Source organism: Microplitis demolitor, chromosome 7 (assembly GCF_026212275.2).
Source record: "Microplitis demolitor isolate Queensland-Clemson2020A chromosome 7, iyMicDemo2.1a, whole genome shotgun sequence".
Classification (NCBI taxonomy): domain Eukaryota; kingdom Metazoa; phylum Arthropoda; class Insecta; order Hymenoptera; family Braconidae; genus Microplitis; species Microplitis demolitor.
In genome coordinates, this window is record NC_068551.1 from 21,008,467 (window position 1) to 21,026,575 (window position 18,109).

Consider the following 18,109-nt stretch of genomic DNA (forward strand, 5'->3'; position numbering starts at 1 on the left):
AATCGTCGCGTCTCAGTGTCGTCATTAAATTAATTTGTTAAAATAATTAATTTAATTATTGTGCGAGTCAATTATATAAATTTATCGTTACATTTATTTTATTCTTTATTTAATAACAAGTGTTTGGTAATAGTGAGTTGTGTGTGACAGTCAGTGTAAGTTTTTAAATAAATTAAAATCAGTGTCCGCGTCGTTCTCATGTTAATTTGCGCCATGTTCATTGTCGGAATTTTAATACACGGATAAAAATATTTAAATGCGTTAGTTTTATTATAAATAATTTTATCAAGTGATAATGATAGTGTAGTGATTAATTATTTGTATCAGTTTAATTTTTTTAAAGAGTTTTTATATATTAAATTAAATTATTTGTGTGTTGATGCTGCTTGAGCACTCGTAGCGGAGAATAAAAATGGCGGGAGGAGTGAGCAAATTTAAAAAATTTTTTCAATAAATTTTGTTTTTTATTTTTTATTTTGAATTAAAAATTAACTAATCAATGGATTTTTCTAAATAATTCAATTATTTTATTTAATTTACAAACATTTATTTAATTTACTTGAAAAATTAAATTTTAAATTCTTCCGCGTAATTTAAAATTTGTCTTATATCCGCTACGTTCACATTTATCGCAGTTGAAGAGACGGTTGGCATGACTTGCGCAGTACAGACAGAACTCGGCGCGTGCGCGCAGCGGCGTCTTCCAATGCATTGTGGGTTAGTTAGTCTCCCGCTTCCTCATATCGTCGCGTCTCAGTGTCGTCATTAAATTAATTTGTTAAAATAATTAATTTAGTTATTGTGCGGGTTAATTTTGAATTTATTGTTACTTTTATTTTATTCTTTACTTAATAACAAGTGTTTAGTGATAGTGAGTTGTGTGTGACAGTCAGTGTAAGTTTTTAAATAAATTCAATTCAGTGTCCGCGTCGTTCTCATGTTAATTTGCGCCATGTTCATTGTCGGAATTTTAATACACGAATAAAAATATTTAAATGCGTTAGTTTCGTTATAAATAATGTTATCGAGTGATAGTGATAGTGAAGTGATTTATTATCTGTGTCAGTTTAATTTTTTTAGTGAGTTTTTATATATTTAATTCGGTGTAAGTGATGTACGAGTACTCGTAGCAGAAAATATTAATGGCGGGAAGAGTGAGTAAATTTAAAAATTTTTTTCAAATGAAATGTTTTCTCTGATTTATTTTTTTATTTTGATTTAAAATTTACTGATCTACGGATTGTTTTAAAGAACTTAATTTTTTTATTTAATTTACAAACATTTATTCAATTTATTTTAAAAATTAAATCTCGAATTCTCCCGCGTTATTTACAAGATGGCGCTTTATCAAAATGGCGTAATCGTAAACAAACCTGTCATGTTTATTTATTGTCTGAAAATAAACTAAATAATTTACTGATACATAATTTACTGATAAATATGAATCAGTGGAAAGAATTAATTATATATATAATAGCCTGTATTTAATGACGAGCATCAATATTGATAACGAATGGAATATTATGAAAATAAATTTTTATTTAGGTATTGACAATTGACAAAATAACTGATAGATGTCAAGTGAGTTATTAATTTAATTAATTTAAATAAATATATATTATAATCACTTTATTATAATTTATAATTTATCAAATTTTATGATAATAATTTTTATTTTTGATATAATTATTAACCTATAAAATTATCAAAATTTGCAAATAATAATTTTGAATCATGAAGTTTTTCAGTAAATTAAAAACGCTTTCAAATGAGCATAAACATCAGATACTTATTTTTAAAAATTAAAAAAATCTATATACATTTTATTTAGTATAATTTATTTACCAAGTATATTTTTTGAATTATTGAAAATAAATATGTCATGTTGGTATTCGTATGAAAGGGCTTTTAATTTTCTATTAAAAAATGTATATACTGATAATTTTCACTCAAATTTCCTCATTAAAATTATTTGTATAATTACATTAATTTTAAGATTACTTTTACTCACAATTTTTAAAATAATAAAGTGATTATGATTTTTTAAATTAATAACAACACATGAAATTAACAATATTGAACCCACTGATAGGCTGAGAGGATCCGGATATCATGTCAATACTAAACGAGTTATTTAAAAACGTATCAAAGTATTAATTAATCAAAGTCTACTAGTTCAATAGAATTTGAATAAAAAATAGAAGAGGAATCTTTGGATAAATGCAATAGCATTTAATTTTTTTTAATGATTTTGCCTTCGTGCTCAGTACTTGCTGATTAAAAACGAAAAAATGATTTACTAATTAATTAAGTAAAAGATAAAGCTGATATAATAAATTATAAACGATGGTAAGTTTTGGAGTTGGTCCATAAGGTCAATCGTTCTCCAGATTTACATGTCATTGCTCCCCTATATTTTTTCGATCAATAATTTCATTTGTTATAATTTTAACTTATAATGCTGTTGAAATTTTATGAATTAGTTGCAATTCGTCACTACCGTGAAGCGGAATTTATTATTATTATTATTATTATTTTTCTGTAAATTGAGATTTAATCAACAGTAATTTAATTGATCAGCGTCAAATAAATTGTATTACTGGGGTTTTTGATAGGAAATTCTATAAAAAAAAAAAAAGAAAAAATCTCAATTACTTATCGATTGATCACGTGCAATTGTGCGTGACTCTGAAATCTTATTATGTTTCAATTTCATTTAGAATCAAGATATTTATTTTTAATTAATATTAATTTATATTCGGATTTATTGATATTTAAATTTAGAGAATAATTATAAATAAATTATTCAGAGTGACGAATTAAAGTTAACGGGTAATTAAAGATTGAGAGCTGAATAAATTATTTAAAGTGACATTGTTAATACTTTTGACGTCACCCCAGAAGCTGCTGTTAATAATGTAATATAATTCATGGCTTTTAACACGATACGGGGGTTTAAATATATAGAGGAGCTTAAGTTCCTAATTCTACAGATGGGATGAGGGTAAATATGCAGGAGTTTATTTCTAAAGGGAATGGAAAAATATTTTTTCTTGTTTTTCTTTTCATTATTTTTTCTTTTTTATTCCACTGCTTGATTAAACCTGGAAAAAAATAATTTAGATCTTCGGGGAGCTGAATCCCGCACCTACTTAATCCCATGTAGATCTATTTTTATCATTATTAAGATCTAAGTCTTAAAATAAGAAGTAAATCAAAGCTAAAAAAGGCGAATTTAAAAACTTAAAATTTAATTTTCATTTTTTTTCTTAATTTTGACAATTCATTAAAAAAAAAAAATCCGTGAAACTGTCAAATCACGGCTATAGTATTTTCATAACAAAAAATCTAAAAACCGCGAGTTTGCCTTATTTTTTTTTTCGTTTTTTTTGAGTTTATTCTTATTCGGAAGATTGATGAAAAAAATAAAAAATTCAAAATGTATGTCAAACATTGTTATACGACCCAGAATATATATATTCAAATTTATCTTTTATATCACCTGCAATGAAACTACTAGTGTCAGTGCCTGTTTGGTCAGTGAAAACAACCCAATTTCACACCAATAAGATTCAGCGGGTTGAAAACCATCAGTTTCTTCCCTAGGGCAAAAAACTTCTGATTTCCGACGACTAACAAAGTTCCTGACTTAATTCCAGCCCTTTCAGAATTCAGAATTGTATTTGTTTATAGTACTTTAGATACTTATGGTTTTCTTACTAACGAAGTTGACAGTTAAATTCGTACATTCTTGAGGGCATTCTCCGACAGAGCCCCCCTCCCCATATTTTAAAATATTTAATGACTTTGAACTGTCATAACAGTATTAAAATTTTATTAATTTAAAAAAAGGACAACGCAGTTACAATTTCGCGGAAACATAGATTTTTAAAAAAATTACTCACAGTTAAAATCAATAAGGAGTTTAACGAAATTTATTAAATAAATTTTACCCTAAAAAATTCGACATTACAAATTATAATATTGACATGAAGATTTTACTGAAATTTATTTAACAAATTTTGTTTAAATCCTAATTGATATCAACTGTAAATATTTTTTTTTAAAAATCTATGTCTCGACGAAATTGTAACTGCGTGGCCCTTTTGTCAATTAATGCTTAAACTTTTTTTAAATTAACTATCGAAATTTTAATACCGTCATTACAATTAAAAATCATTGAATATTTTAAAAAAGTGAGGGGAACTGTCTGAGAATGGCCTTTAATTATCTTGTATCGATTGGCTCTAGATATTCACACTCAATTTAAATGCAGATAATTATGAAACCACTATATATTTCTTGTGATGACAGAAGTCTATCTAGAGGGAAGTCTATTAAACTCAACAAAATCTACGTAGATCTGAATAATTGCTTACCGGGTACATGTGTCCAAAGATTTTTGTTCATAAACTATCAGTTCTATGATCTTCTATAAATAAATATACAAATATATTTTTAATTTATACGGAAATAGCGTCTCATTAAAATTTACCTAATACTTTATAAAACTGTTCTGCGCCAACTCACCAACCAAACGTCAGATAAATTAATAATGATTAATTTAAAGCCCCGAACGAATCAATAGTAAAATGGTACTTAATTAAAATAATAATTAAAAAAGTGCTTGCGATGAGTCTTGAAATAATTAGAGGCTTGTCTGAAGGTTCGAGCCACTAGGTGTGCACTTATTGAAAGTTCTCTCATCAAAAAGAGGATATTAAAATTGTTAGTGCGGCAAAAGCCAAGCAGCAGCGACTCAGAGGCTGAAGCAGAGGCAGTACCGGTACCGGTACCGGGTGACGACTTTTCTTTGCCCATTTTATGCCATTAGCGCGTTTTCCCCGAATAAAATAGTAAATCACCCTCAAGATATAAAAGAGACTCGATGGGATACATAATCGAGTGGACTTTCAAGTGTCCCACTTTTGCTCCCATCTGAAACTCTCCTCCATCACCCTTTCCCTCGGCCTTTTTTTTACTTCTCGCCTTGAGCTTTCTCGTAATTTCCTTTTGAGTAAAAGCTAAATGGATGCTTAAATTTATTTTTGTTTCATTATTATTATTAGTTATTTTATATTTTTTATCTGAAGGGAAAAGTAAATTACTGGAGATTACTGGACTAAGTAGGATAACGTTTTGTAATGCTTTGAATGTTATTTCAACGAGTTATCGTTTGGAAAATATTTAAAAATGTATTATATTATACGGAGATAAAGCCAGTGCTTATGTACTCAAGAAACTCGTCATGATATCCGGGTAAAATTGGAGGATTCGTCAACGATGGAAAAAATTTAAGTCGAGAGGGTCTTTAAGCTCGGGACAATGTCACTGTATTTGACGACAACGACAACGTCTACGACCAAGACTGCGATTGCGATTGCGATTTCTCCAAGATTTTAAATGTTAGGGAGCGGAAGAAGAAGATAAAGATAAAGATGAAAAAGGAAAAGGAAAGGAAAAAAAAGGAGAAAAAAATATATAAAGGCCGTAATAAAAAGAAAGATGATGGGTTTATGATTCTCATAGTATTCACTGGTATTTCGTAGGAATACCGAGTAAAGCCTTAGTGGACATAAAGTTTGATTGAGACGATTGTATATAGTGCTTCGTGATTTCTTGCTAGAGCATGAAACGAGAGATGAAAATACGTTGAAGAGAAAACGAGGATGAAATATAGAAAGTATGTCAACGGAAAATATGTTTTTACCTTTTTTTTATTTACGGTTGTGATTGAAAAATAAAATTTTTCGGTTGACAAAAGTCGTTGAGATAAAGAAGAAATTCTAAATTGAGAAATTAAGAATTTATAGGGCATTTAATATTTGAAAATTTATTTTAATAAATTTTTAGTAGCCCACGTCGCCCGAGGGCCCAATTTGTCCCCCAATTATTTTCCTGTAAAATTGAAAATAAAGAAAAAAATTGAAATCAGAACTCTATTGGATAAAGAGTACAGAATACAAGTAAGCAGTTAAAATAGCTTTTTAAATAAAAAAGCACGTACTTTCACCTTTACTTGGGCTACCGAAGATACAATCATTAATATTGCTGATTAAAGGTATATAGACAGACCTTTAGAATATTCAGAGCAAACTACTGTGTGTACAGCATATTGGAGGGCAACTATATCTATACAGTATAGTATATATACAATAGTAGCTCAAAGTCTGTGCAGAGTGAATGATTGAGGATCGGCATGTGGGGCCGGCGAGCTTGCGCGAATGACCGGCGCAGAGTGTGTTGTGCCGCGCGAAATCCCTCTCAGTCGCGTTGTATCGACATGCTTGGGAATCGGAGCCCACTGGACAGCTGCTGTTAAAGTATGCATGAGTGGATACTGTTTTGTATCGTTACTTATACTATATAACATTCATATTCTATATTATATATATTGCACTGTATGTATGTCTATATCAACATTTACAAGTTTTGTAAAATACTTGGTTTAATATTACTGTGTTATTGTTTGACCAGAGCTTTACTTTGATTACACTGCACTATCGTCTGCTTAAAGGGTTTAATACTCTGCACAATATGTTACAGATCTCTCATATAATTTAATTTGTTACAGTTATTTTTAATATTTATTCAGTGGGTTTGAATTTAATATTTATAGCTTATCATCAATAATTAGGTTTGCCATGCAGGAAATCAGATTGAAATTTTTTCTATATTCTTTGAGAACATTAGAAATTTCGTTAAAATTGACGTATTTAATATTTTTTTTTTTTTTTTTTTTTTTTTTCATATAAATTTTCGAGCTTTTCGGTCAAACTCAAATTAATTGCAACCCGAAACCGATAAACGATTATTTATTTCCAATCAAGCTTTACTCAGTATCTTTTCGTGATGATCAATGATCAGAATGGATCTGTTATTAATAGACGTCAGATTGACGTAACCAACGACTCCCGTTAACAAAACAGCCTCGTCCATTTATTACTTACACAACCGTGATAGACAAATAAATATATTTATCTATCACGCGTACAGATAAATGTTATCAACTCATCATTCAATAGAACCGATTGATTTATTCAATATGTAACATTGATTATCGTGTAATATATTCTTTGTATAAATATTTAACTGATCCACGCATACAAGCACTAGATGATTGAATACAAATATATATATAGATATATAAAACGACACATATATGGCGGGGACTAGGGCAAAATGAGATAAGTCTGAGAAAAAAATTTTTTTTCCTTTAATAATTTTTACTTATCATAAGGAAATGATATTTACTACGCGCGAGAAACTTATCGATATTTGATAGCAACTACTTTCATACATTATAATAATTGTGATGCGGTATAATAATTTTTCATAAGAGCATAATAACTTTTTGGATACTTCACTTAATGTTTCAAATTAGGTTGACAGCATAATAAAAAAAAATTGTTAGGTTTTGAGCCAACATTTTTCTCTGTGCATAAAATTTAAAATTTTTGAAAAATTAATGAATCTAAAGAGAAATTTTCCACATTCGATACACTGACTTTTCCGATTTCACAAATAAAATAATGTGTTATTTTACCCCAGTCTCTTTTGTATACTCAAACACGGAATGGTTTATTATCATTATGCTCAACATAACAATAAATCAATACCAAATAACCAATGTTCAATTTAATAATTCAATTACTCAAGCAATTGGTATTTATACGCAAGTAATAGGTTATTTCGTGGACAAGAGACATTGATTTAGGCCAAGGTGATGACTGATGATTGCTATTGAATGCTGCAAGAGATTGATAAGGTGATGAGAGATATTTATAGACATATATACATACGGATCCAGGTGTATTATTAATACATACATGTATACACCTATGTACATATATATATATTGATCTGAAATTTATGACGAGGCAGTTACACTTTGGCATTTGAGATGATTACAATGTCCATTTGTCGTCCGACAATTTCCATTTAATTTACCCGGATAGTGAAATCCGCGTTCTGTCATCTCGAAAGCACAATCACTAACTTGATCACCAGATTAACTGTTACTCCCAACAGCAATGGTGGCAGTAGTTTAGCTCAGGGCATAAAGATCTAGCTGCGAAACTGGCTGGTTGGACGAGATATACAAGGACAGTTCTCTCAGACTCCAGGATGCTAATGCTCGAGAGCTTGGCATGCTAATCCTGACCACTATGCCTTTAATAAGCGAGCTTGCGTCCTGACAGCCTGCACTTCATGCCAGATAAATACCTACTTGCCTATGTGTATATATGTATTTATGCATATATGCACCCTCTAACGAGTATGCTGCAATGTGATAATTACTGTATGTTTATTTCTCTCACGGGTTCATTTTTAATATATATCACTACTAGGATAATTTTATACTTCATGTATTATTCTCTGATTTTTAAAAGCTCTTGAATAATTAATTGAAATTAATTTAAGTCGAATGTACTCATGCCATTAATTATTATCGAGGAAAGCATAAGCTATAGGAATTAAGAGACTTAATTTATGAAAAACCTTTTAAGACACTGCTTAATTATCAACACAAATTTTAAAAATAACATTAATAAAACCTTTGATTCGAAATCCTGTTCAACTTTTGAATATTCAAAATTTTTGAATAATTCGATTCTAATTTAATTAATTTGAAAAAAAAAAATTTTTGATAAATAATTTGGTGAGATTTAATCTCGCTATCGGACCTAGTTTGTGGGAAAAAAATGAAAACCCCTTAATTGGGCCTGAAAATAATTTTCCGGGCCTATTTTTCTGAAAAATAAAACTTGATGAGTTTTGATATTAAAAAAAAAAAAAAAAAAAAAAAAAAAAGACGGACAAACAAATTCAATAAATTAGATGCACAAAAGATTCTCTTGAAAGCTCGGAGCTCTTACTTTATTAGTAATACTGTATTCTTAAAGTTTAAAACTTGGTACACGACGGCATTCATCAGAATATTCAGCGTACTTTTGGTTCAATAGCCTCCACTTCCGACTCCGAGTTGGTAAATTAATTTAATAAATAAATTATTAACGTCCCGAAGAAAGCGGAAAAAAGCTGCTGGAATATCTCTAGACACTTGCAACTTCTTATAATATACTGATATTATCGTGTTGCAATGAATCTCATATCACTGCGCTGGAAGTTAACAATTTAACAGTGGGTATGATTTAATAAATTATAAGTTCGGTTTATCATCGTGTATAAACGCCGAGGCCACTCACCTGTGCTCTAGAGCGGCTTCCCAGCCTGAATGAATGAGAATGTGGTTCAATAAACTATCGATTAGAGACGGAAATAAAATTTAAATTCCCGTAATATTTTAAATGCCTGATATTTGTATCATTAACTCACATTTTTAGCAGCATAAATATATAAACTAATAAATAAAGGCTGTACAGTGTAATTGCGGACGGAATTGGTGATTAAAAACTCTTTGGCCACAATCTTTTTTAAAGTCACCAACAAATTACTGTCAACATTGAAGACAAGGAAAAAGTAGCCTGAAAAGTTTTCTATGGAATGAGACCACACAGAGTGTACACGTGTGTACATGTATATGTGTGTGTGTGTGTGTGTGTGTGTAAAAGTGTGTAAGTGTGTTGCTTAAACTTTTTTCATGTCCCACTTGGGTTGGGCGCCTGACATTCTGCCCCGCTTTCAAAGTCTCTCAAGAGTCTCCATGTTTTCCTCAAGCAATTCAGGACTACGAGTAGTACAGTGTAGTATTGTTGAGTTTTTTTTACTGTTAAACCGTAGCTGCCCGTTAATGTACGAGTTGTGTAATGTTGGAATCGAGTGAACTAGTACACGAGAGATACTTTGGCACCTTTTAATAGATAAATTCAAGTTGGGTTGAGTGGTGTGTGATATCTAAAGTGTTGGTGTCTAGAGCCATGCCCGATTTCACACACCAGCTCTCTGTGGTTTTTCTGAGTTTTCAAATTTTTTTCGACACATATTTTCCTTTTTGAATTCAACTCTTGGGTTCATTTTTTTCTTACTAGAAAATAGAAGGCCACTGACTATTTTCCAGTCATTTTTTTTTTTCTCTTGAAAAATATATTAAGGCTATTAAGTTTATTGAATATGCTTCAAAAGAAAATGAACTTTTTTATCTTATAAATAATGACATTTTCTTATCGATCGTCTTAATAACAATTTAGCTGGTCAATTGTGTTATAAAAGTGAATGAACTCTTAGAGCTCTTAATACCTTTGCAAACATTGTCGGACATATAATAGACTGCTTGCATTATTAATCATCTAACTTCTAGTTTAAGTTTGTTTATATATATATATATATATATATATATATATATATATATATATATATACATATAATACTTGAAGCCTGAACAAATATGAGAAACAGAAGCTTTTATGATAAACATTTTCCGGATTGCATGAGAGAGAGTAAAGCTTGCAGCAAAGTTATTCGCTTATTCTCAACTGGCATGTATTTGGTATAGTTCAGCACAGCAGAGTGTACAGTACAGTGAAATGGATATTATTCGTGTGTCAGTCTAACGTTACGTAACTCAGCTGCATACTGATCGACACGAGCGACCGCATCCATTACGATTCGGAAACTAGACGAGTCCGGAAACCGCTGTTCCTGACACGAGATGCCGAGTTGTGCGCGCATGAGGGGAATAATCGCGGGCTGAATGATGCATTTCGTGAATTCATGCTTTAGATAGAACATGCTATTGAGGAAGAACCCTATATCCTTTGGCAATTTTCATTAATCCCTTTTGTTAATTCCTATCTCCGGTCATTTTACATTCATTCTTATTGTACTTTTTCTACTGGCTACTTTTTTTGTTACTATTATATGCATTATTGTTCGCATTGACGCATATATCTGCAAATTATGGATTGGAAATACAGTAGTTATTATCAGGGATTTCCAGGGAAGCCTAGACAAAACAATAGGTACCTGAAAATTTCGATAAATAATTTCAGTTACGCGGAACTTATTTAAAAAGAAATTTTTCAAAATTATATTTTTTTCGAGACTGTAAGGTCGATCTGAAACAAAAATTATTATATTTTCAAATATATATGACAAATTTTTTTTTTGGCGCTAATAAGAGAATAATTTGAAAAATATTTATTAATTAAAAATTTCCGTCATCGAAACTTTACGTCATTTGCATCAATAAAAAAAATATCGATGAGCTGACGGCGTACTCAGAATCTGTTACCTCACCATGACACAGTATAGAAATAAATCGATGGTCGATGTAATCAAAAATTAAATAATTTCGTTATAGAATTTTGCCTCCCCTGTACTTTGGTACTCAATTACGAGCCTATAACCAGGAAAATCAAATTACAATAAACATTTTAATAAATTTACTAAAAATATTTTTCGTAATCTATATTAAATTGGCTGGTAGTCGGAAAATAAGTCGATAGAAGTAAACGAATAGTCGATTTTTAAAAAATTTAATAAGCTTTAGTATCAAAATGTAACTTATCAGTTTATTTATATATATATATATATTCATTTAATAGCTTGGTTAGAAGATTATTATGTAACGTATTTATAATAGTTGACTGCTATCCGATGAGAGAAATACCACGCGGAAATACATGTCATGAATTTAGGTTAGCATGCAATCTCTGAACCGCAGAATTTCAAAGAGTATGAGGGATGAATAATTATTGCTGGCGTAGTGATTCATGTATCAAATTTTATTGAAGTGTATCACATTGTTCAATGTTTTAATTATTTAATATGTTTTCACAAAAATTTTTATCAGCTAGTTGCTTTAATCGTCAATTTTCCGGGTGTTATAAAAGAAGGGCGTCTTAATAAAAACTTCTTTTACGAAAAAAATTTAGGAGTCCGTCAAAAATATTTTCTGTAAAAATTTTCATTACCGAAATGACCGTGATAAAAAATATATGTGTAATATATAGATTTTTTGTCTATGTATATTTCTAAAGTCATATTTTTTATATTTTTGTATTGGGGATTTCCGTTCTTGATGTTAGTGATCAGAAATTTTGAACTAGACGAATAAATTAATAAACTTAAATTGAGTAATTTTGGGTAAAATACCGATGTACGTGTCAGTTATAGTTTGTCGAAATTTGCTGGTTGGTAAAAAAATTTAAAAATAAAAATGTCAAGGAAAATAGCAAAATGAGAGTAGATATTTTTCAATGCCGTGCATCCGGCTTGGAGATAAGAAGCTCTTCTTGCGGCATCATATATAACTGTATGAGTATATTCATGCATAATATATGTCGCATATACCTGGTATATAGAAAGTTAGATACTCTAGATAGTCAGTTTTTTATATTCGAAAATAAGAAGAGAGTGTGTACATATTATCAAATTTGGTCGTATTAAATTTTCGTGATAATTATTATCCAAGTGAATGGTATTAAAAATTTTTAGATACCTAATGTAATTAATCAAATTGATTAACTGTCGTATTAACTCAAAAAGAGTCTGAATGAATTAATAAAATTCAAATCAGCCAGTCAATTAATTTCGGTCCTCAATATATCTTGATAGAGACCTAATACCGGGTCTTACCGTCACTAAATTTACATATAACCCTACAAGGCAAAGGGTGAAAGTGTAGTTAATCCTCAGTAACATCGTCCTCTTCACAGACTAAAGCCGCTTGAGTATAAAATATATAGACCGGCATTATATTATAAGAAGGTTTTAGCCTTAGCGACGTGTTAAAACTATCGCCTTCAGTTAGCAAACCCTGTTAGGGACTACCGACTTAGCAGTACACTGCTTTAAGCAAGCACTAAATACTAGAACATCAGTAAAAATAAAGCGAATGTAGTTTTATCATCACTTGACTTCAAAAAATCCACAATTTCATTGTTTTAATTATTTTATCACATGATCTGCAGTCACTCTTCTATTGTATAAAATTTTTTCAAATTTCAAATCCATATCAATATAAAAAATTCCAATCTAAATTCACATAGATCCTTCTAGATCAAGATTTTTTTTGAAAGCCCTTGAAATATATTTTGATATAAAAATTTCTAATTTCAGTTTGGCAATTTTTCTTTTTCTACATACTTCAGGATTTTGATTTGTAAATTTAAATTATTTTTTCTCTTGAATATAAAAAAAATATTTTATTTTTTTTTAAGCTATCCCATTTTCGGCAGAAAAATATAAAATTTGTTTGTTTTTGGTAATCGAAAATTATTCATATCTACTTTGTGTAAAAGTTAAAAGTAACCTTTGATGTAACAAAGATCAAAAAAACTTTTTTTAAAAAGCATCCACATTTTGCCCAGCTCTTTCGTATGATCATTATTATTTAGATATTTGAATACTTACAAATACGAGTCTAGTGTAACAGTATTCAAACGCGACGTGATTTCTTACCATTATCTTATCTCTGGTTGGCGTGCACCTCGTAGAAAAAAGTACCCTGTGAAATGCTTCGTGGCAAGCTGCTCTTCACACTCCTCAAACCACTTCTTCCTTTATATAACTATCCTCCTTCTTCTTCTCCTCTTTCTTCTCCCCCTGATTTCCTCCTTGCCAACTTCTGCTATTCCTTTTTTATTCCCAATGGTTAAGAAAACTTAAATTCACTCTCCCAGGTTTTAATTCATTTGGATCGACATAAAAAAGGTAAAGAGTTTAAAGCTTCAACCTAAAACTCGGTTTAATCCTCAAGCGCAATAGATAAAACGTGATAATGATAATTGTGCATGATATAGACGTATAGAGACAGAAAATCACTTTCTTCCTTGAATCTCTTTAATTAAACGATTTTTTTAAAGTTTTAAAAAATTAAATAATAAAGAAAAAAAAGAGATTAATTATCGTATTTAATTAGACGGCGTATTAAAAATAAATATTCCCTGGATTTGTTGTTGAATAGTTTTGGGCTAGTAGTTTATTATGGAGGGAAAGTTTAATTATTAGTTTTTGTGTTAGTTGAGTAGAAGCCGGTAAAAGTTTAGGTAAGAGTTATACAGATATATATGCAAAAGATTTAACAGATAACTTAAAAGTATTTGCACCGTCTTGATGAACGCGGGAATCTTTTTAGATTAATTGATTAAGGATCCAAGTATTAAGAGGCTTTGAGTTCAGTTGCAATTCAAAGTTTGTCGGATGAACGACGAGTTAGTTCAATTTAATTTCATAGTTACTGCAATCGGTCTTATTTCAACTAAATATTTACATTTATGTTTCATTTATTAAATTTTAAATTTTCATCCGCTATATGTCAGAAATTACAGTATCAGTTCCTCAGTGGCACATAATTAATTTAAATTTTCCCGCGAAATGGAATATAATTTAAACTCACGACTTCAATCTTGTATTCCGTATCAGACTTACGGGATCTAATTTTTTTTTTTAAAGATTTATAAAGGCCGGTGCAATGAACGTTCTCATTAGATCTGGGTTCATTATTTTCTTTTTAGTCTTGTAGTCATTGAACAGGGAAGTAATAATACTTAAGTGTATCTTTAGTGCTCTAAGATGGAGGAATGAGGTTAAATGGTTTAGACAAAGAGTCCAAGTATCGCGATTAGTACTTGTATGGTTTCTGTTGCCTAGTTGGCTTAAGAATATTATATATTTTCTAAAGGAATTCTAGTTTAAGGCTGCCTATAAGTCGAACTTCAATCTTGACAGCCCATTTTTTTTTTTTTTTCATTGACATGGGATAAAATTATCTAAATGTACGGAGACCTCAGCTAAGAACCTGATTTGGAATTTTTTTTTTAATTTCTAGATCCAAGGGGATTAATATGAATCTAAGTAGATCGTAACAGATCAGTAGAGGTCGATGTAGCATAGAATTATAAAAAATTATCCTATAGTCATACTTCGCGATGAAATTAATAACTGAAACTTGAAAAAAAATGTACTATTGCTGGGAAATCGATACTTATTCTTGGGCATTTTGGAGCTAGGACCTCTCAATCACTCTTGTAGGTCACTTATTATTAAGATCAAAAAAAACATGGTGGTATATTTAAAAATAATTATTTTTAACAAATAAAGTATATTCAATTTTTATGCAATCAGGATTAGTATTAAATCCATGGCGGAATATGTTGTACTAAAATCTGCTAGTAAAACGGACAAAAAAATACCCGGTGTTTCAAAGCCCTTTCTGACGCAATCAATTTAGTACATACATATCTCTATTTTTCACTCAGCATTTATCATATAAACTTTTTTTCATTTTTTAAAATTAAAGCCAAAAACTTTCAACGGATCCCTCGGCTCGCTAATCCCTTTTTTTATTTCAATTAAAATATTACCATTTATATTTTTAGCTGTAAAGTGAATAGTTTTAAATGAATGCAATGTAAAGTGTGCATTTTAAAACTCTGAATTACAGTGGTGTTAAAAAGGGCCATTTTTTTTATTTTTCAAGTCCAATCTAAATTACGAATCAATCCATTACTTTTGTATTTTATTTTTTACTGTTATTTGTTTTCCACTCACTCCATTTAATTTTCCCTTGTTTTTACAGGCTCAAACTTCTTTTACTTATCCGGTATTTTTATTTTTATTTTCCAACGTGATCTTTATTCTCATTGCAATTCAACGCGCGCAATCTCCCAACAGAATCGAAATACACTAGATGATAAAAGCGAAATAGAACATCACCCACTGTATAATATATATGTCATGTTCGTATATCTTTAAAATGCAATATTCAATACTCAGTATCCAGTACCAGAGTGTGTCATTCTGCAATATTTTTTTTTTATCCTCAGTGTTGGAAATCTTCTCGTATGCATTAAAAAAAAAATTCCATACTTTTATTTATAGTTTTGCAAGGACGGAATTTCATAATTCAGTGAAAAAAAGACACTCTTTTTGTTTCATTTTTGTAAAAAAAAATTTTCATTCATATATTCGCTATTTGTAATTTATTATTTTCAAAAAATTTTTTTTTTATCTAATGCTCAGAAATTTGGCGGGAAAAATTGGTACAAAATTTTTTCTAATGTCAAAGAGAAGCAACGCAAAGATTATTGGGTAACGTCGGCCATCTGAAATTTCTAAAATAAATTTGAAAATTCGCCCTCTCGAATAATTAATTTTTTTCTTTGAGTCATACCTGAGTTCAATGAATTGAATAACGAAATAGATTTTCCAGTGGAAGAATTTTCTGCCCCCGCAATTAGTCGCTGTGAAAAAAGTAAACCAAGTAAAGACGGAAGAAAAAGTAAAGAAACAAAATAATAATAAAAAATAAAGGTACAATGAAGCTTTCCGCGGCGCGTCTAGACTACTTAATTTTTCTCCACTCACTACACCTTTATTATTGTCCACTTGTTTTATATTAGACCTCACATTTCATTTCTTCATTTTCCTTATTACTGTTTGCGTTATGTTTACTTTATTAATTTTTTCATCTCTCCTCACTTTAGTTTTTTTACGTTCGTTTAATTCTGTGTTCTGCCGCCACCGCAACACTAATTAACCAGAGATGTCATCAAGAAAACAGTTCACTGAAAGAGCGAAGAAAAAAATAAAATAATTGAAATATTTTTTGAAAGAGTAATTTTAGTTTAGTCATGAGTGATGCAATAGCTTATGCAACTGAAATTTGTCCACCAGAGTGCATGTGATGAATTCATTGGACATGTCTTTCTGCAAAACAATAACGCGGCGTTTGAAGACCAATTAAAATATCAAAGACTGTTGATTATTTTATTCATTTATTTATTTATTTGTTGGTCGTTAGAATTTTGAAGTAAATGCAAACATTTTAAATGTCAATGTTGTTGAAGTTGTTTTTTTTTTTTTTGCAAAACTTTGTGTGTCAGGGTAACTTTTTTTTTTTGAGGTCACGCATGTTAGAATAAATGGGTAAAGTTGGTTGTACTTTCAGCCCCGATTTAACCGACTGGTTATAAGAAAAATATTTTTTTAACCTATGCTATACATTGGCTTCGTTTTGGAGTCATCGTGTGGTATAACATAAATTCAGTGGAGTTAAAAAAACTGTAAATACTGAAAGCTGCAAAAAAATCATATCATAAATAAAGAAGTATAAATTTGTGTAAAGTACAAAAGTAGAATTGGGTACATGAGAACGATAATTGGAAAGTATTTTACGGAATTTAGGTGTGAATTATTTTCAAGTGGTAAACACAATTTTAGAGAAATTCACTTTTTTAGAAAAATTAAGGGATTGAAAACTACGGGTTGGAATTCTCTTTGTTGGGAGAAAATTAAAAAAATGAAGAAATAAATGGCTTTTTATTGCGAAAAATAAATAGACTGGAATATCTAAGTCGGTTAAATATCAATAGATGTATGCACTCCTATAATCAGTCTGAATCTCGATGCATTGGTCTTGCTTTCCGTCCACTTGCACGACAATAGACCCAAGTTCAATAGAATGATATCTCTGAGTAATTTATGATCTATGCCTAGTTCATTAACATAATTGATTAGGACATTATGGTACCAATGACCCGATAACTCCCAGCTTACTAAAATACCTGCTTATTTTTAATGAACGTTCTGTTCCACGTCCAATAGGATTACAGTCACTACACAGTGGAAAGCAGTGCGTTAAATCCGACTCAATCCATTGCTCGGAAATGGTTTACAAAAATGTTTATTTTTTTCTCTAGATCATTAATGTCCAAGTGATATTTTAAAAATTAAAAATTTTATTTTCCGAGGGGTTCGGGGTTTTTACGAAAAAAAAAAAATTGAAATAGAAAATTTTAGACCTAAGATCTTCATGAAATTGGATGATCTATTGATATCAATGTAGATCTAAATAATATATTTGTTCTCGGGCTTACAGGGAAGAAAAATTATGAAAAAATGATAATTAGTGAAAGATATCACAAATAATAATAATGAGTAATGATAAATTAACCTTAAGTTTAAGACACTTTGATAGGAAGGCAGAGAAAATGCTCTTACCCTTGTCTTTCGTAGTACTTGACGTGCATGAAAGAGACAAGAGACTTGACGTCGAAGCTACTCGACCGAGGTAGATTCTCAAAAGCGATTCGTTGTAGGTTCTTGTCTCTTTTCAGTCGTCAAGACTCTTGTTAAGGTTGATGTATTCCCGAGAGCTTACCAACACTAACAAGTTTTCCTCACCCATCCACGCTCACACTCA